At 44.8% G+C, this 22,041-nt stretch overlaps 1 protein-coding gene across 4 annotated transcripts in view; it reads left to right on the top strand.

Annotated features, from left to right (window-relative positions):
* ATG7 (autophagy related 7) overlaps window positions 1-22,041 on the top strand; it is a 1,226,522-nt gene that overhangs the window by 549,100 nt on the left and 655,381 nt on the right. The gene's annotated exons all lie outside the window — the stretch shown is intronic.

Raw genomic sequence — 22,041 nt, 5'->3', positions numbered from 1 at the left:
GTGGTGGCGGCTGCACAGGGTTGGTAGGCGGCGGGGGCAGGCACCGGCAATGTGCCTCGAGCCCCCCCCGCTTCTCTCCCCAAACTCCTTGCGCCAGCGGTGCAGCCTCCGCAGCAGGCGGGGCTCTCCCTTAGCACGGGAGCCCTGCTGGGTCACACGCTTGCTCCCTTCTCTTCACAGGAGCGCGGGGTAGGCTCCCGTCCGCATCCTGTCTGTGCTGTTGGCCCTGCCCTCAAGCAGGCAGTCCCGGGCAGTCCCACCTGGCTTCCTGTGTCTCGCCTGGCACCCGAGCCACGGCGTGAACTTCTTCAGCTCTGGTTGCATGATGATATCATCCCAGTGCATTTCCTGTCAGTGTAAGCGATTATCAGACCGGGTAATTAAACAACATAAAATGTAACTTTTATTTATTTTTAATTTTTATTTAAGATGGTCAAGCTCTGATATTCGGAATTGTACCAGAAACACCTGCCGAAATTCGCTTAGAATAGATAAGCCATGGGCACAAGCCATTACTGTCTTGGTTTTATTGAATGAGAAACTGGCGTTTAATTGAGAAGAGCAGCTTGCAATATGGAAGGGAAGGCTAGCTAATCCGCGCCTAATACGGTCCCAAAATTAGTGCGAGTGACGTTTCCATTGATTTAGCCTTGAATGTACGGCCAGCCTGGGGGAGGCTGAAGGGGGTGTCCGTGCCCACAGTGATGCTGAGTCGAGCGGCCTAGGCTCCCATCACTCCTTGTTACACTTCTAAAGGCACAATCGAAGCACGGCACATGATGCAGTGTATGTCAATGCATGGTGCCACCAGGTATTATTATGGATGCCATATGTTGTCAGAAAATTGTAACTGTAATTGTACACTCTATTTATATAGCGCTTACTGCCCCTGACGAGGCGTCGAAGCGCTTAGGGGTGAGTAGCATTCCACTCCAGAACCCAAGGTTAGAACTACCCTCTTGGCTTCGAGATCAGTTCATGATACAAACTGCTGTGCAGTGTCAAAAGCTTGCAGTGCTCTGCGGGGAGTCGAATCATGAGCGCTCAATGCAGCATTGTTCATCGCTGTTCCCACTCCTGATAGGTAAGTGACATTACCCAAACTGTACTGGCCTTTCAGAGGCAATAGCCCACCACAACAACCACAAACTGCGAACTTTCATTATCCGATATGCCTGGGCAAAGTCAGTCGCATATCCGGGATGCTTCGGATGTGACTGATACTGCTCCAGTCCTACAACTTTCAGGAGATGTTGGCTTCTTGTGAAATATAGCTTGTTTTAAACTCCTGTGAGCAGAAAGGCACATACCGCCCTGTTGGCCTCCTTTCGGGGTTCCCAAGTTTATTATTCAAAATACAGTGGTGTGAAATGTAGGCCCGACTGCTAGTATAAAACTGCTTCTGTGCATTGTATTTAGGACCAATGTTTTGGAGAGTACAAGGCTTGTCCAAGGATGTTGCTATCAGGGATTAAGTGAAGTTTTGCATCACGGAGAGGGGCGGATTGTGCATTTTATACAATGTAAGGCGCTAATTTTGCCACTGTGATAGAATTTCCACTTAGCCTTTCTTCATTCCGAGACATAAAATACACAATATCACTTGTTTCACGTGCAGCTGTCTCACAAAAAGCTGAAAGAGGCACTTACACTTTGGTATGTCTGCTGAATTCTCTTTGCTGATAGTCACGTTTTTTCTGTCCGTACCCTGCCATTTTAATGCGGGTTTCTTCTTCAAGGGATGGCTTTGTTTTCTCCTAGCTTCCGAGGCATTCTCTTCTCAACTCAAAGTGTTTGGCTTTGCATACAATCTTGTTAATTTTGAGTGGTTGGATGATGTAATTCTAGAAATGATTGAATGTTGTGTCTCGTACTTTGTAGGTCATTTTGACCGAAATAAAGTCTTTTTGAACTTGAACTATATTAAATACTTACAAATATATATAAATACATGCACCACCTGCCTGTCAGCACCTCCGCCTGCATCACCTGCCTGTCAGCCCCTCTGTCTGCACCACCTGCCTGTCAGCCCCTCTGTCTGCACCACCTGCCTGTCAGCCCCTCTGTCTGCTCCACCTGCCTGTCAATCCCTCTGTCTGCTCCACCTGCCTGTCAGCCCCTCTGTCTGCTCCACCTGCCTGTCAGCCCCTCTGTCTGCATCTCCTACCTGTCAGTTCCTCTGTCAGCCCCTCCCCTCACCAGCATAGCATAACTAAGCATAGCATAACAAAACACAACACAGCATAGCATAACAAAACACAGCATAGTATAGCATAACAAAACAAAGCATAGGATAACAAAACAAAACATAGCATAACAAAACATAGCATAGAAAAACACAGCAAAACATAACATACCTTAACAAAGCACAACAAAACATAGCATTGCAAAACAAAACATATACCATAGCAAAACATAGCATACCAAACACAACAAAACATAGCATAGCAAAGCATAACATATAATAGCATAGCAAAACATAGCATACCAAACACTTCAAAGCATAGCATAACAAAACATAGCATAGCATACCAAAGCATAGCATAGCAAAACATATCGTAGCATAACAAACCATAGCATATCATAACAAAACACAGCATAGCATAGCATAACAAAGCAAAGCATAGGATAGCAAAGCATAGCATAGCATAACAAAACAAAACATAGGATAGCAAAACAAAACATAGCATAGCATACAGCATCACTCAGCACCACCACAGCATCACTCAGGGGCACCACAACATCGCTAAGCGCTACTACAGCATCACTGAACGCCACAGTATCACTCGTTCGCCATCACCACATCATCACTCAGCGCCACCACAGCATCAATCTGTGCAACCATTCACCAACACCTGGTCCAAATATGTTCTCTCAATGTTTCAAGCTTTATTACAAACTTAACAAAAAGATGTTAATATTTCACTTCTGTTCTTGGATTTTCGTCATAATAAAATACACTGAACATAATCTTCACAAAAGTTATTTACAAAACTTTAAGCTATTACCATTATAAATTACAATAACTTTTATTTAAGTATTAATTATTGAAAAAAAATTGTTATTTGTAATATCAATACATGTAAGTCATGTAAATACTACACATATTGCATTACAAATGCTATAGGTGTCACATTTGCGAAAGTTATAACTATTGGCATTGTAAATGACAAAGCTATTAATTTCGGTATTTTCAAAAACAAAACATAAATAGAAAATTTGTCATTTACAATACCAATAGCTCAAACTTTCCTAATGCGAGACCTATTGCATTGCAAATGCTTGTTTTTTACATGCACTCTATACGAGTGAATCGGTATCCAGTCCCTCCCTCCTCCCACCATCCGTGCTCTTGCCCCCCACTCGCTGTTGTGCTTTTGTACATTGTATCCATTATTACTCCCTTTTGCCACGTTCATCGTCTTTGTAACTACTGAGAAAGGCCACCCTATGCCCTGTAATAATAAAACCTTTGAACATTGCATGGGACCTATGCAGTGAAATCACGCAAGTGCAGGCTCGGTGCTTTATTGTTTGGGTGTCAAGATGTACCCTTTTTCTGGGTTAATAAGTTGAAGTATTTCCTTCTTTCAAATTGTTTATGTATTTCTGATGATGAGCCGTGTCCCTGGAGGCCTCCTTAAACCACTCTACCCACGTACATTGTGAGAATGAAGACTCATCTTTTCTGCAGTCTGCATCTGTCATACTTAAAATGGGTTTATTTTATAGTTCAGAGGGGTTCTTCACCTTTCGGTGTTGCTTCGTTATTTTGTAACGCCTTCAGTAAAGGTAGATTTGAGCCCCCACTGCCTTCATGCCGAAGCCAACTACATTGAAAAGAGGCGATGGAGACTGAGGGCCAGATGTAGGAAGGCTATTACCGGTCGGTAATATAAACTATTAGTTGGTGGTAAATAAGGAATTCCTCTGTAAATGCAAATCTGTGCATTTACACCTGTGCCATGTGACAGACATACATGCCCTTAGGGCATGTATGTATGCCACATGTGCACACCAGCACTATTCAGGGGTGCAACAGGGTGTCAAAGTGACACCCCGCCACCCTTGTCTCTTTCCCTATTTTACCGAATCGGTATTTACCGATTAGGTAATTGCCATTCATTCCTATGGGCCTCCACGCCCATAGGAATGAATGGCAATTACCGAATCGGTAAATACCGATTCGGTAAATACCGAATCTTAACGATTCAGTATTTTTTACCGTACATTGCATTTACCGATTCGAAAATACCGAATCGGTAAAATTCTGTATTTTCGAATCGGTAGATTACAATTACCTACATCTAGCCCTGAGTTATTTACCCAGAATCACAGAATGTTGTGCCGACACTGAGACTCAAACCTGGTTAGCTGGCCTCAGAAGAAACTTTGGATTTAAAATGTATGGCTCCAAAAAACAAATGAACTGTTAGAAACAACATGGGCATGTGGAATTCCTTCCACTGACATAATGCAGTTGATGGAAAAATGATTGATTCTTACAGCTACATTATCCTGTTGATTCCTCGTTCTAAGAACATTCTTCAGACGTTAGATTGGTCCAAAAAAGATGTTTCTTCCGTATGGGCAGAATGTTTTTCCCATACGAAAGATTTTTCATTTTCAGGAGACTTACCTGCAGTAGAAGGGATAGACTTGGGTGACTTACTGTGGGCCTTGGCCTCCCACTCCCTTTTATCCATCGAATGTATCAAGGAACGTGTATTGCAGGCTGCAGTTTTCAGGATGAATCCAAGACACTGCATGCAAATGTAATATGGATCCAATAAAGACATCCTCTGGAAGCACATACCAAAGGATTTGAACCTTGAAACTTTGTTGATGAGGCGCGGACAGTGAGCTCTGGACTGCTTTGGTGAGGCATGGAAAAATAGGAACTGGTGTCATTGCACAAAATTGCGTCTGTGATCCGTGGTTGATGTCATGTCCTGCAGGAGGACTTGTGGCTTTAGCCACATGGAGCCACCAGGCTGTGTTGAAGACCTACCTCTGGTGAAAAGTTGTTCTGGACCAGCATGGTGCCAGGGGAGTATCTTTAAGGAAAGGAATCAGAAGAAAGATCATTGTTAAAGAAGGCAAGTACATTTTATATCATGGCCTTTAAGTCACTGGTCTACTTATCTCCCTCTTGTACCAACTAACTATCAATAGTTTCTCCCCAACTACCCAGTCACACCTGCTGTGTGTAATCCAGCTTCCGTTCTAATCCCTTTTTGAGTGAATGCCTGTTTTTCCTTTGCACTTTCTATTTTCCCAAACTCTCCTCACTTCTAGACGTGCACGTGTATGTTTACCCTTCCAATGCTCTGTGATCCTTCCTTCCATCCATTTCTACCTGAGCTCATTGAGCTTTGTAATCTCAGAATGACAATCAATTTGCCCATATTTGCAACTGGTTTTGGGCTTGTTGTTAGAGATCTTGGATCTAGAACATAAGATTAAAATAAGTGCCTCTCCTGTTCCCACTGGTTCATGGCTAAATAAAAGCAAGAGGAATGCTGCTACAAATGAGAAATCCCTGAGAATATTTCCTTTCCACTGTTGTATGAGAAAAATAATCCTTGTGCCAGTTCTCTGCACTCTGCTGTTCCTTTTCATGCCAGGGCTGTAGCTGAATGGGAAAGCGGCTAGCAAGGCCTTGGCAGTCCTCATATTTGCTCTGTTAGCACAGGCCATAGAGTTTCTACATTTATTTTTTTTACTTTTGGTTTAATTTCTAAATGTATATGTAGCACTGTGACATTAAGGTAGTTATTATTCTCAGAATCTTGTCGATGATGGCCGAATCATGCGCTTAGCTGGCTTGGGTGGAGCGTTTGTGAGCCAGGCTCTTTCCTTTCTGTTCTCACAAGATGGATTGGGATGATGCAACAGATGCTAGGATGAGTTATGACCAGAGCTGATGCGCTGAGAGTAGTGAGTGTATGTTCCTGGCACTATGGGCGTGAGGGACTGAAACACTAAAATTGTGACCATTGAAAAGAGTACATGAACGCATTAGACTGAAAAAGGGGAGGGGGCAGTCAATAGGAATTGTGGAATAGGAGGAAGCAATGGGGTGATAAACGTGCAAACCATTTGCGAGAGAGTTAATGTAATGCAAGGAATGAGATTGGGAAGATAGATTAAATTGGAGCTGATGGACAGTGATGGGGGGGAGGCAAAGAGTGAGAACCAATTATTTTGTGTGAGTACTTTTTAAAAAACACTGAAATCGTTGAATAACCAACCACTGTATTTCTTGAGCTATATCGATTCCGTTGCAACCTTCAGACCACCGAAGTTGAATCCATGACAGGGCTATGTAAGCCTTTCGGCCTTGTGAAATTCAGACATGGAGTACCACTGAAATGGATGATAGCAACACCGATTGTAAACAGTGCTTAAAAAGCCAAAACTACAATGTTAGACATTATATGCATATACACTCTTGGCATAACTTTTGAAACTGGAACCAATATACTTCTTGAGGTTTAATACTTATTTCATTCCCCTATGGGTTGTATAGGATTCCACTCTGGTGGATTAGTTTATGTATGTAACTTGTGTTCAAAGGATTTAATTCTCTGTTTCCACTCAGCATTTCATCTTTCAATGGATCATACAATAAGCACCCTTGATTTAGTTAATAATCTGCTATTAATGTCAAGAGTATCCCTTCCTGGACAAATAAATGCTTTATAAAACGGACATATGTTATGATAGCGAAAATTGCTGTTTTGTCTACATCTTGATTTTTGTGACTTTGATTTGTTGGTTCAATGATTTGCTGTTTTACTACTCAGCTTTAGTCTGGCTCTCTCTTTTCTGTCTTTATGCCATGCCTTCGAATGTTTATTATATCCTGTGCACAAGAGACTTTGTTGAGCAGTTTTGGATTCATTGCCCCATGATGAGGTATAAATTAGTAATGCAAAGGCATGAAAGCAATGTAAATGCAAAGTATTGCAAAGGCATGAAAGTGGTCGCTCTTAAGTACTGTGCCAAGAAGTCATTTTATGAAAGCCATACTCTACGTAAAAGACAGAAATACAAGCCAAATCCTATTTGTTATGAAGCGGCCTCCAGACATAGACACCAATCTCGAGACCAGAGTATGTTTTAACTCATAACAAGTAACTTATATAGGTCCTTTCGTTTGCATGGCTCGAGCTTTTCACCTCTTTTCTGGCTGCATTTCTTCCATCGACAGTGATGGGGTACCACTCCTTAGTCTGGCCTGATTGAGGAGTTAAGAGTTTTATTATTTTCCATAATTATGGCAATACATAAAGTGCACTTTCTATACATCTATAGATATAAAGTACCATATTCTCAGTGTTGCTGGTTGTTTTCTATATACCATAATACGGCTTCCCTTTATTGTTATATTAGCTTATGTTTTAGTCTCCTCATGAGGCATATTAAGATATTGCCAGTATGGCAAAGCAGTGATGATTTCATTGCTATACTTTTTTAACCCCAAGAGAATGCCAAATTCACTTTGTAAATTCCTCATTGGTACTGAATCGGAAATAAGGCCAGCTGTTTGATAGACAATATTAGAAGGTGGTCATGCTCTTATTACGAGCTTCACCACCCAAATAGATCCTCGCTGCTGTTCCACCAAGGCAACTTCTAAAGTTGAAAAGTGACTCCTGGTCTGGCATCCTGGCACAGCTACTGGGGAATGTGGTATTACTTGGCTAGTGTGATTATTTGCCCTTAACCAGCAACTGAGAATCTCCGTCCCCTTTCCATACCAATAACTATTTCCTAAAATACACAATTTACCATAGTGAAGTGAAGAACAATTGTCTTGTTAAGGCATCAAAAAGACCAAAGAACCAAAAGTCATCTAAATCACAAGTCGGGTACCCGATCATGATGGCCATCATCTCAAGCACCATGCACGTAATCGTTATCTCATTAACTCTCATGGGTACCTCACTTCATAAACTTACATGCTGCAAGAACCTAACAAATCCATACTTTCCCTGCTTCCCCTGCTTCCCCAAACACAATCCAGTTACAGAACAGGTACTACTCCTCAGGCCCATCAACGGACACTCAACAGCATGCTATGCTGCAGACATAGATGACACCACTATGACAGCCTTGGTGCAGTTTTTATCACCAAGACATGGCTCACAACAACATCAAAACATATTGCAGATGTCCGCATTCCCGTAGACTATATCATACAGATATCAACAGATGAGCAACACTAGAGACGGCCTCACTGTCATGCACAAGTAATCCTGCCATTGAGTCCTTTAGGTATGACAACCTGCAACTCCCTGGATCTTCTCAACTTCTACTTTATGCCTCGTCATGTTTCAGACAGCCGCCATACTTGTGATCTGCAGCCTCTGTGATATAACAAACAACATAATTGTGAAAAACAGTGCTATCATCCCTCAAACGTCTTTCTTGGGTTCTCAATCCCCACGGAGACTCATCCATCAAAAAGTTGAAAGGAACATTCCGCAAACTGATCATAACCGTGAACTTCAAAGATGACAACATGGAACCAGTGTGTTTCAAAGGAAAAATCCTTGACTTAGTTCCCACCATCACCAAATTGCCAGTCTCAACACAGATGGACTTGACAGAGCATTTGACTGTCCCATTCTCCAACCTGTTTAGTGTAAGACAGCAACCTAACAATATTACACCTTAAAATACTTGAAATATTTTCCAGTCAACATTCCCTGATAAAACATCATTAGTCCGGCAAACCTTATCCACAAGCAATTTGTACACACTCATGGGCATACTCAACTAAACTGGGAAAGCTAACATATATTGGAGTAGGGACAAAAGTCCTTGCAGTGTGTGGACATCATTACCTTCTGATCGATATTTCTACCCACAGATTGCTCACCTTTGTAATTTTCCCGGGCGCCAGACCGGATCCAGAAATGTTCTTAGCAGTGCTCCTGTTAGCCAGTAGGTGGGGCTGTGCGGCTCTACATTGGCTTTATTCCATCCCAGTAGTGAAAGAGCAGAAATACGTATAACCACCACCCCAGGCACCGACAGTGGTTGTATGTCAAAAACCACGTAATCCCCAACCATCCAGGCCTGAACAACGTGGTCTTAACGACCGTGTCTTAACAACACATGCCTTTATCATGCATGCCTTTACAACAAATGTAGTTGTAATGGCATAATTGGTAAAGCCATATGCATTGTTAAGCTTCTCCCCTAGCCCCTGCCCTGAGTCCTAAAACCCAGCAACCTGCCCCAAGTTCTACCCCAAACTCAGCACTAAAAACAGCCCAGACCCCTGCAATGACTCCTAAAATCAGACCCCAGCCCTAAAAACAACCCCCCCTATGAACACGACTGTGCACTTAGCCCTAAAACCCACCTCAAGGCTTGAAAATCGACTCACACCCCCTGCCCTGAGCCCTAATTCCTTGACCCCAGACCTAAAAAAACACCCAGCTCCCCACCCTGAGCCCTAAAACCCTCCCCCAGCCTTTAAACTCAACGCAGACCCCACTTCCCTAAGCCCTAAAACCTTGACCCCAGATGTAAAAAAACACCCCAGCCCCCCACCCTGAACCCTAAAACCGTTACCCCAGCCTTTAAATCTACCCCCAACCCCCCTGCTCTGAGCCCTAAAACCTGAACAGCAGACATAAAAACACCCCAGTCACCGGCCCTGAGCCCTAAAACCGTCCCCAAGCCATAAAAGGTACCCTGACCACCCGCCCGAGGCCTCAAACCCCATATAAAAAAAATCATAAAATAGAAAAATGGTACTCATCAAGCCATTCCTCATCCGGGCAGGAAGTCATCTCCGACCCTCCTCCCAGTCTGCAACACCTCCGACCCTCCGCTCAGAGTCTAGATTGCTAACAACCACTAACGTCTAAACCATGCAAGTAAACCATGCAAGTAAACCATGCAAGTAAACCACGCGGTAAGGGGGACGGTGGCAGCTTTCCCTGAACCCGCTTGGCGCCATTCTTAGAGCATTACTGCTCGCTATTGTTTTAATTGTTTAACTGCTGAAAACGAGCTCCGTGAGCCTGTGAATAGTTTTACTTTGCTATTTGAAGTAGTGTTTTAAAAAAAGGGGAAGAATTGCCTGTCTGTGTGAAAACTGATTACTAGTTACACATTGTCGAAATAATTCCGCTTACCCACACGCACTGAGGGACCAGCTCCTGTTGTTGTTCGACCTGTGCCTGCACGCCCAGTCCGACCCTCAAGCCAATCACGGGTGCGGAAGGCGGGGCAGAGCCAGGAACATCCAGGGAGGCGAGCGGTTAGCGCTCTAGCTCTCCCAGACTCAAGGGCTATAAAGGTAGCGAGGAGGCACTCGCCCTCGCGGTAAGGGGGACGGTGGCAGCTTTCCCTGAACCCGCTTGGCACCATTCTTAGAGCATTACTGCTCGCTATTGTTTTAATTGTTTAACTGCTGAAAACGAGCTCCGTGAGCCTGTGAATAGTTTTACTTTGCTATTTGAAGTAGCGTTTTAAAAAAAGGGGAAGAATTGCCTGTCTGTGTGAAAACTGATTACTAGTTACACATTGTCAAAATAATTCCGCTTACCCACACGCACTGAGGGACCAGCTCCTGTTGTTGTTCGACCTGTGCCTGCACGCCCAGTCCGACCCTCAAGCCAATCACGGGTGCGGAAGGCGGGGCAGAGCCAGGAACATCCAGGGAGGCGAGCGGTTAGCACTCTAGCTCTCCCAGACTCAAGGGCTATAAAGGTAGCGAGGAGGCACTCGCCCTCGCGGTAAGGGGGACGGTGGCAGCTTTCCCTGAACCCGCTTGGCGCCATTCTTAGAGCATTACTGCTCGCTATTGTTTTAATTGTTTAACTGCTGAAAACGAGCTCCGTGAGCCTGTGAATAGTTTTACTTTGCTATTTGAAGTAGCGTTTTAAAAAAAGGGGAAGAATTGCCTGTCTGTGTGAAAACTGATTACTAGTTACACATTGTCGAAATAATTCCGCTTACCCACACGCACTGAGGGACCAGCTCCTGTTGTTGTTCGACCTGTGCCTGCACGCCCAGTCCGACCCTCAAGCCAATCACGGGTGCGGAAGGCGGGGCAGAGCCAGGAACATCCAGGGAGGCGAGCGGTTAGCGCTCTAGCTCTCCCAGACTCAAGGGCTATAAAGGTAGCGAGGAGGCACTCGCCCTCGCGGTAAGGGGGATGGTGGCAGCTTTCCCTGAACCCGCTTGGCGCCATTCTTAGAGCATTACTGCTCGCTATTGTTTTAATTGTTTAACTGCTGAAAACGAGCTCCGTGAGCCTGTGAATAGTTTTACTTTGCTATTTGAAGTAGCGTTTTAAAAAAAGGGGAAGAATTGCCTGTCTGTGTGAAAACTGATTACTAGTTACACATTGTCGAAATAATTCCGCTTACCCACACGCACTGAGGGACCAGCTCCTGTTGTTGTTCGACCTGTGCCTGCACGCCCAGTCCGACCCTCAAGCCAATCACGGGTGCGGAAGGCGGGGCAGAGCCAGGAACATCCAGGGAGGCAAGCGGTTAGCGCTCTAGCTCTCCCAGACTCAAGGGCTATAAAGCAACTCGTCGGCTCAACGCGCAGTGTTGACGCGCAGTGTTGACGCGCAGTGTGGCGCCTAATCCTGCGCCTAAGACGAGCCAAAGACCAGCCCGTCTGCGCCCGTCCGCGACAGGACGGGGCCAGGGGCAGGGGGCTATGGCGGTTACCACCATGTGTTCGGAGTCAGTCCGGCGTCCGGCTCCTTCGTATACCAGCCAGACCCTAATCGACATGGGCAGGGATGTTACTACTCTGTGCTCCCACAAGGTGGGGAGTAACTTGGAGGGACCGTTTACCTGCAGGGAATGCCTAACACAATTTACCATAAGCGCGGTAATTACCTCGCGTCAGTTAAGATCTACTTTATCTGTCACTGCTAAAGACCCTATAAAGTCGACTATCAGCCCTTTTAACGACCCCCTTTTAAACTGTAAGAGCTTATTATGTAATGTTCGCTCCTTGGTTACGCATTGCACTCAGGTCTGGGATCTCCTAACATCAGAGAAACCACATCTTTGTTTTCTGACTGAGACTTGCCTTAAGCCCCACACTGTTCCGGCTATTACATTAGGGGTGCCGTCAGGATATAAAATGGTAAGGATGGACCGCCCTATTAAAACTGGAGGTGGGCCAGCCATTGTTTTCAGGCAGGAAATGGAGGTGGTGGTTACCGAGACGGTGTGTAATCCACAAATGGAGCTCCTAATTTTCACCATTAACCCTAGTTCTAGGGAAACCAGGAAGGGAGCTTTGGTCTATCGACCCCCTGGTCCTCCTGGGAATTTCTCCGTTCATCTTGTTGAAGCTTTAGCTCCCTACATGCAGGTGAACTCAGATTTTATTCTGGTAGGGGATTTTAATGTCCACAGTGAAATAGACACCTGTGTGGAGGCACAGACATTATTGGCGGATTTGGCCACTCTTGGCTTTAACCAAATGAATCAGGGACCCACACATATAGCTGGCCATACACTGGATCTTGTGCTTCATACTTCTACAGTGATTAAATGTCTGCCTCCCACTCAAGTGGACTGGACTGACCACTTCATCATAGAGTTCCATACTCGTTCCAATCAGAGGGTAAATGGCATTCAGAGGACTATGGCGGATGTCAGAAGACCCTGGAACAAATTAACACCTGAGAATTTTAGGGGGAATTATATAGAACCCAATTGGGTTGAATGTGGCGATAACGTCACTACTGCATTAGCCAGGTTTAATGAAGCTGTAACTACAACTATAAATCATGTTGTCCCTCTTAGGACATATAAACCACGGCCTGCCCCTAAACAAGAAGTCTGGTTTACGGACGATCTCAGACAATTAAAGCTAACTGCAAGGAAGTTAGAAAAACAATGGAGAGTCACACGCAGGGCCGAGGATAGAGATGACTACAGGATTTCCCTAAAAAGCTACCATAAAGCTATTCGGTCTGCTCGGAAACACCATATAGCGGCCCAATTAACAGCAGCTGGGAAAAATGCTAAAGTCCTCTATCAAATTTTACAAACGTTCACTAAGCCCATAGCATGTGAAACCGAGGGGATTGAGTCCCAGGAACTCTGCAATAACATCTCACAGTTCTTTGTTAGAAAAATTGAAGGTATTTATACTAAGATCTTGACCTCAAAAACCACCCCTCATAACACGGAAACTGTTGACAGTCTGCCACACCTTAGTACAGCAGAAAACAAGGGTAACAGACTTATTGAATTCCCACCAATATCTCTGAAGGAGATAACCATTCTAACCACTCAAATAAAAAGTGGGTGCCCTTCAGATGTAATTCCAGCACGGGTCATGTCACTTTTGAGCGACGATCTGGGCGTTGGAATTCAGCAGGTCGTTAATCTATCCTTGAGTACAGGGGAAGTTCCCCTTGACTGGAAGCATGCTCTGGTGCGGCCTCTACGGAAAAACAATTCTATTCCGTGGTCCGACTTGACTAACCTGAGACCCTTCTCTCTCCTCCCTTTCCTGGGGAAGCTTACTGAGAAGTTTGTAAACCAGCACTTATCTAAATATATTGAAAGTATGGGGGGATTAGATCCATCCCAATCAGGTTTTAGGCCAAGGCACAGCACTGAGACCGCCTTGCTGTCCGTCGCTGACGATCTTCATATGCTACAGGATAAGGGTTACTCCGTTATCCTGGTGCTTTTAGATCTGTCAGCGGCGTTTGACACTGTGTCACATGAGATCATGACCTCCAGACTAGTTGACATCGGTCTGGGAGGCAAGGCGCTGGCCTGGTTAAGGAGTTTTTTCACCGAACGTACCCAAAGAGTCATACTGGGTCCCTACCAGTCTGAGGAGGTGGAGATCTCTAAGGGGGTGCCACAGGGCTCCTGCTTGAGCCCAACGTTATTTAACATCTACGTGGCACCCCTAGCTAACATCATGAGATCCCACGGGTTTATTCCCGTATCGTATGCAGACGATACCTAACTCCTCTTCCCGTTTAAAACCATGACTCCGGAAGTACGTAGCTCCTTCTCCCAAGGGATGAAAGAAGTGGCACGCTGGATGGCAGCAAATTTCCTCCAGTGCAACGTCTCCAAGACCGAGGTGATGCTCTTTGGGGAAGCCAAACGTTTGTGGACCCCTGACTGGTGGCCTCAAGACCTAGGCCCAGTCCCCGAACCCAAGGTGGTTGTGAAAGACCTAGGAGTTAAACTGGACCAGGAGCTCAACCTTAAACATCATGCCAATCAAGTGGTGAGCTCCTGTTTCCATGTAATTGGGCTACTCCGACGGGTATTCCCCCTGCTACCTGATACTACCAGGAAAACTCTAGTTCAGTCGCTCGTATTGAGTAGACTGGACTATTGTAATGGTCTGCTGCTAGCCGCAAATGAGGGGATTACTGCCAGACTGCAAGTGGTACAGAACACGGCTGCCCGCCTTGTTCTCAATGCCCCGGCTCGCACTCCCTCTAAACCACTGCTAAATAAACTCCACTGGCTCACAGTGAAACAGAGAGTGTTATTTAAAACTGGCTGCATCATCCATAAGTGCATCACGGGTAATGGCCCTCATTACCTATCACAAAAATGTAACCCTTACATTCCCTCAAGATCTTTGAGATCTGGAGATCGTGAATTGTTAGTTGTCCCCAGGTTCTGGAAGACAAGACAAGGGGGAAGGTCGCTATCAGTAGCAGGCCCGAAGTTCTGGAACGAACTACCTTATGAACTTAGATCATGCAAGGAACTCTTTCCCTTTAGGAAAAAATTAAAAACTTTCCTGTTTAACTATTAGCTCTTGTTGGACCATTAATAAATTATAGGATAGGGATTGGGTGCTCTGAGATGCTGCCAATGGCGCGGAGATACTCCTTAGGGAGTCGATTCCCAGCGCGGTACAAGTGTGCAAATAAATAAAATATAAATAAATAAATGCATATGCATGGTAAAGGCATATTTGTGGTTTAGGTGTGCGTGGTACCGCCTGCGTGGTTTAGCCACTCATAGTTAACTCTGTGCCTTCAGACCTAGATCTAGAGCCACACTCCCTCTTTCGTCTGCCTTTCAACAACTTCCGGATGTACTCCATTGTGCAAGAAAATGATGTGCCTGCCTAAAACTACAAGTTTCAAACTATGTTGCGACTGTAGTAAACAGATGCTGGTAATGGACCTGTATGTGGTTTGCCTTTTGTGTTTGGGCTCAAGACATGACTACAAGTAATACGATTAGTTCACCCTCATGCACCTGAAGGCAATCCGGGATTGTGAAGGGAAGCTGTATGCCGCAGAACACGGGAAGAAGTCGTGGAATTCAAGTAAGTTTTGCTCCAGGTTAAGGGCACGGACTGTTCCTGCTCCCAATGTCACTCCCACAAGAGGTCCTTTCCAATGTCGAAGTCTAAATCCATGAGGAAACATAAGAAACACAAGCAGGGCTTGACCCCATGCCTCCAGTATCTATCAAAAGAGAAGTTGACAGGACATCAGGGTGCCACTTGGTCTCACTTCAGTCTCCAAGACGTGCCAGTTCCTCTTTCATCTACACTGGTACCGATGCCACTGTGCTGGAGGGGAATCCGCTGCCGAATGCGATGTCCGTACTCGAACTGGCTTTGTCTTGAATCTGACAGAAGTCTTGTTCCAAAATCACTAAAGTGCACCTAGCGCCTAATAGACCTGCTTCTTCAGTGCATCCACTGCCGCAGAGCAGTCCCCAAAGACTCCATTATCTTTTTGATTCAACTCCTACCATAGCTTGCCAACTCCTGGAGATTACATTGGTGAGGAGAGAATAATTTTACCCCCTTATATGATGAAGAAAGTTTTTACAAGAACTTAAATGCCAGTGGCTTTGGTACTTCCCCTGATACAGCGTTGATTTGGCTTCTTGAGCAATCTATGGAAGAGAGTGCTTCCATTGCTGTGGTAATTCGATGTGCTGCTGCAAATTTCCCTAGCAAAGTTTTACACCAACACTTTGATGGGCTCTTCGTCCATCCTTGCTCTTACCCACTGGTGAATATGCAGATGTCCCAAACCAGTGTGTGTCGATCTTGATTTCCTTTTCGGTCATCTTACTCTACCATCAGCAATATGAACCCTAATTAATTTCCTATGATGCCACAGGACAGAGAATCAAAGAGGATTAAGGCATCTGAGAAACAAATGTTCTCTTTGGCTAGCCTAGCCTTTAGATTGATTAATGTAGTTTGGGTATTAGGTCTCTACCATTTCTTTCTGACCCGCTGCTCTTTCCTCCCACATAAGAGAAGCTTTCAGGAGAGTACCTATCCATTCTCTTGAAAGAGGTGCAAGATCTTTTTCCAAAGCATCCATCGAGAGGTTCTGGACTCAGAAATGGGGATGAATGGTTAATCTTGCTATTTCCTCCTACTGAAGAAAAATGGAGGCCTACAGCCCATCTTCAATCTTCGCCATCTAAATGCTTTCCTGAGGTAGGACAAATTCACTCTCAGGATGTGTATTTTCATATAACTATCCTGCAGTTGCACAGATGTTACCTGTGATTCAAGGTTGGCCAAGAGCATGTTTAGTTTGCAGGGCTACTCTTTGGCCTGAATAGTGCCTCTCAGGCGCTCATGAAAGGTATGGCAGTGGTCGCCACCATTCTTTGCAGGTTGGAGATACCAGTTTTCAGCTACTTCAGTGAATAGCGGTAAAAGGCTGACTAAACACTGTCAGTCATTGGCCCGCACCAGACAACAGCAAATCTCCTGATTTCACTGGGGTTCTCAATCAGTGAGTCAAAGTTGCACATATCCTTCGCAGAGGCTTCCTTTTGTAGGAGATATCTTGGACACAGCGCTGTTCAGAGCCTTTCCTCCTTTGCAGCGAGTCCTGGACATTCCGACTTTGTTCTTGTTGTTTCAGCCGTGGTCCTGGATCTCTGAAAACTGGCTCTGAGTCATGTTGGCCTGTTAGTCTAATGCACCCTGCTTGTCCACTCACCAAGTGACATATGAGGTTTTTACAGTGAGATCTGAAGTCTTAATGGGCCCTGCACTAAGGAAAGCTGTTGGATGTCATCCAGGTTTCGGAGAAGACTTCACAAGATCTGCAGTGTGGCTGCTCACCTACGACTTGACAAGCAGCAGATGCCTGTCCCTTTCTCACCCAGGCCTCTTAGTGGTAATAGATGCGTAATTGCGGAGTTATCTGGGAGAGGTGGAGATCAGAGGATTCTGGTCTCCAGCGGAAACCTGGCTCCATATCAATCTGTTGAAGTTGCGAGCAGGTCACTTGTCCATTCTAGACAATGACCATTCTACCTTCCATCAAGGGCAGTCTGGTGCAGGTTCTTATGGACAACACTATTGCTATGCGGTGCTCCAACATTCAGGGAGGAGTGGGGGGGGGGTTATATGTCCTGTGCCAAGAGGCTTTGCATCTGGTGCTGGCTGGAACGTCAGGGCATCTCTCTGATAACAAATGACTTGGAGAGATCTTTGAGGACCATGGCTGATTAACTCAGTCAGTGGCACCTGGCGGATCACAAATGGCATTTGTACCTCAAGGTTTCACAGCACTTCCCCCAACAGTGGTGGGAACCCTGGCTAGATTTTGTCAACCACCATTGAGCATGTACATTGTCGAAACTTTTTCAGTTTGGAGTTCCAGTGAAAGCTTTCTCAAGAAGCATTCAGGCTGGGGTGAAACAAAGGACTCTTGTATCCTTTGCAGCTTCTGCCTCTCCTGCCCTGAATTCTGTAGAAGGACGAGAACAATCGGGCCCAAGTCATCCTACTGTCTCCTCATTCGGCCAGGAGAATGAAGAACCCAGAACATCCGGACATGAGCATCTGTTCTCCCATCAGGCTACCGTTTTTAGAGGATCTTCCATCACAGCAGCTGGGCAGGGTCCTGCACCTAACCTGCAGTCTACACTTCCATGTTTGGATAAGGAGTGGCGGCAAATGTCTGTGTTTGATCTACCACTTGAGTTGATGGATGTCATCTTTGCTGTCAAGCATCCATCTACAAAGTCCAATTATGCTGGGTGCTGGTGCCCTGGTGTGGAGTCTGCAAGACAGAGCCCGTACAAGCCAAACTATCATATATTTTATTGTTTGTTTTCTCTTTGGTCCAGCAAGGTGTTGCAGTGGACATTATTTTTGGCCCTTTCAGCCTTTGTGTTTCTAGAATCAACTGTCCTTGTTTAAATCATCTGTTGTGATGTGGTTTATTAAAGGTTTAGCACGCATGCTCCCTCCCATACCCTTTGTGATGCGACAGTGGGGCCATAACTTTGTCTTAATATTCCTCATGTGTACTCTCATCGAGCCAATACACAAACGCTTGTTGTATTGTTTGACTTTAAAGACTAACTTCCTTTTTGCAATCACTTTAGTTCATCACATGGGTGAACTCCAGGCTTTATCAGTACAACTGCCCTACACTCCTGTTTTCTGGATAACCCGGTGCTGCTTTCTTACTGGCAGTCGTGACTTCTTTCTGCATAGGGCAGTCTATTACTTTCACAGTGTTCTTTACCCTACTTCTCCCATCGAAAGAGGAGAGGATCCACTGGTTAGACCCCAAAAGAGCTTTACAGGCATATGCATCAAAGTAAATACCGGGAGCAAAAGGGCAGATTCTCAGAATCTGCCCCTTTGCTCCCGGTATTTTTGCATTTGGGATGCATCATCCCAAATGCAAAAATCGCAATTTAAGGAATCTCTAAATTGAGATTCCTTAAATTACGATTGCATTTAAGGAATCCCAAATTGAGATTCCTTAAATGCAATGCATGAAAGTAAAAAAAATAGCGAATTCGCTAATCGGGGGAGCAAATTACCATTAAGTTGGATTTCATGGTAATTTGCTAAAACTTTTAAAAAAGCACTTTTGTGCATTTTTCAAAGTTTCATGTTGCGCACGGCATGTGTGCGTGCAACATATGTGCATAGATCAATTTCAGGGGTGCAACAGGGTGTCATTTTGACACCCTTGCATTTTTGAAATTGCATGAGCAATTTGCGAGTACCTACTGGTACTCGCATATTGCTCATGCAATCTCCAATACATTCCTATGGGCCTGTAGGCCCATAGGAATGAATGGGACAGCATTCCTTAATTGCGACTAGCAATTTGCGAGTAGCAATTAAGGAATGTTAAGGAATCGCTATTTTAATAGCGATTCCTACATGCATAGGCTTTTGCTATTCCTAAATAGCGATTCCTTAAAAATCGCTATTTAGGAATAGCAAAAGGCTACGTTGATGCATCTGCCAGATAAGCTTTTATGGACTATCAGGTGAAAGATCAAGATTTTGTGGGGTTCTACATTTACTGTTATGCCCTCTCTCCAGTCCGGCTTTCCCCTCCTTTCTCATATATTTATTCTACGATTTGCTCTTTTTCTGCCTTCCCTAAATTAGTTATGGTTTTGTCCTTCTCTCTTGTATTTTTAGCTCTGTCGCACTTTGCTCTTCTCTGTGCTCACGTTTCTCTGTGCTCTCTTATACTGCCTCTTCCCATTCCTATCACTCTGTCCTTGTCATCTCCTCTTCAATATTTTCCTTCTGTGCACTCTCTATTATCTGATGTCATTTTGTTCCTGCTGTATTGCTTGTTGGCCCCTCTCTATCTGCTGCACTTTTTCTCTTTCTCTATCTCGCCTCCAGACTATTTCTTGTTCTGAAGCTCTCACCACCATATTTTGTTCTGGTACCTCTCACCATGTCTATCTATCTATCTATCTATCTATCTATCTATCTATCTATCTATCTATCTATCTATCTATCTATCTATCTATCTATCTATCGTCTGTCTGTCTATCTATCTAATATTTCTTGGTTTGACCGTCCCACCACCACTCTTTCCACTGTTGCTCCCTTCACTTATTTCTGTATTTCTTACCCCTCTTCCCCCAAATTCCAGATGGATGTTTCATTACACATATTTTTGGCCTTGCCTCATTTCTATCCTTTTTTCTCTCTCTCGCCCTACTCTTTTTACTGCAGCTGTCTCACTACAATTTCGTTTTCAAGCCTCCTCTCAACTGCCATTCACTCTCTATCGTCCTTGTACAATGCTTTTTTCTGAATCCCCTCTGCCTCGTCACTAATGACTTCTATTCTCTCTTCTCCCTCTCTCCTCGCCATTGTTGCAGCTAATTTTTAGGTCGAGCCTGTAGCAGCGCGCATGCCAAAATGCAATGCAATGCAATAGCTATTGCTATTGGTGTTGTATTATTATTAGCAATGCCAATATCTCAAACTTTAATAATGCGAGACCTATTGCATTGCAAATGCTTGTTGTTATTTGGTGTAAATCCGTTCAGTAGTTGTTGAGAAATTTAAGGAAATCTAGATTAGGATATCTGGGATCGTGGCTAATTTGCTATAATTTTGCGATTATTCGCGAATGCGCGCACCAGCAGGAATGCGGTTATTGGCTGGCCGCAACCTGAGCAGGGAGTAGCGGCTACCATTTTACCTCATCGGAACAGTCTCCAGGGACGAAATCAAATAGCAGCACGTGGTATAAGGGGTCAGGTTGGATGTGTACATTATGTTGCTAAACAGGTTTTTTTTACGCACGATATTCGCAAATTTGTCGCAACTACCAGTGCACCCCCGTGTAATGTTGTGGCGAATTTGCGAATGTCACCAAAAAGAGAACTATTCACGGACCACTCACTAACCACTCAGAGGCTCACACAGCCACTCCCAGTCCCACTTAGACTCTCATCTACCCACTTACAGAAACACTCAGAGACTCACACAGCTACTCAGTCTCACACACACCCACACCCACTCACACACCCACTCACAGACCCACTCAGACACTCACGCATGCAGTCACAGATTTAGTCAGTCATTCATGCACCCACTCACTCACAGACTCACTCAGACACTCACACACCCAGTCACAGATCAAGTCAGTCATTCCTGCACCCACTTACAGACTCATGCACCCACTCACAGACCCAGTCAGACACTCACACACCCACTCACACACAGATGTATGCACCAACTCACAGACCCACTCAGACACTCATGCACCAGTCATAGATCCAGTCAGTCATTCATGCACCCACTCACAGACTCATGCACCCAATCACAGACCCAGTTCTCACACAGATTCATGCACCCAGTTACAGACCCACTCAGACACTTACACACCCGGTCACAGTCCCACTTAGACACTCCTGCACTCACAGATCCACTCAGTCTTTCATGCACCCACTCACAGAACCACTCAGACACTTATGCACCTGATAACAGGCCCAATCACAGACTCATGCTCCCACTCACAGACCCAGTCACACATCCACACAACCAGTCACACACCCACTCACAGACCCATACAGCCACTCACACACCCACAAACCCACTCACAGACCCACTTTCAAAGGTTACCGGTTACAGTTACGAAATTAAATTTTAAAAAACATTTGAAATGTACTGAAAAAAACAATGGTCACAGGAACGATATAGTTAGGCTCAGATTTCACTCATGCAACACCAGTAAAATGTAGCAGTTCTATTATAACGTATGCCCCCGCAATGCACTGTTCATGGCCTCACTTATTACATCACTCATGTCATGGTCAGTGACATCACTGATGACATCATTGGTGACATTTCAAAAAATGACATCATCCTAAGAACCACTCACATACCCACTCACACCCCATACAGCCTCTCATACACCAACGTACACACCCAAACTCACAGACCGATACAACTTCTGACATACACTCACTCACTGCCACTCACACAACCACTCACACACCCATATAGCCACTCACCTATATAGCCACTCACAGACCCATACAGCGACTCACCCATACAATCATTAACATACCCACTCACACAACCACTCACTCACCCACACAGCCACTCACTTACTCATACAGCTACTAACAGAGTGACTTACTCACCCATACAACCACTCACAAGTCCATTCATTCATCCACAAAAACACTTACATACTCGTTCACACATCAATACAGTCACTCATACAAATACTGTGCAAAACAGCCAATCACACACCCACTCACT

Source organism: Lissotriton helveticus, chromosome 9, assembly GCF_964261635.1.
Source record: "Lissotriton helveticus chromosome 9, aLisHel1.1, whole genome shotgun sequence".
In the NCBI taxonomy this organism is placed as follows: domain Eukaryota; kingdom Metazoa; phylum Chordata; class Amphibia; order Caudata; family Salamandridae; genus Lissotriton; species Lissotriton helveticus.
Note: the sequence above shows the minus strand (reverse complement) of the source record. Positions and strands in the feature narration are given on the sequence as shown.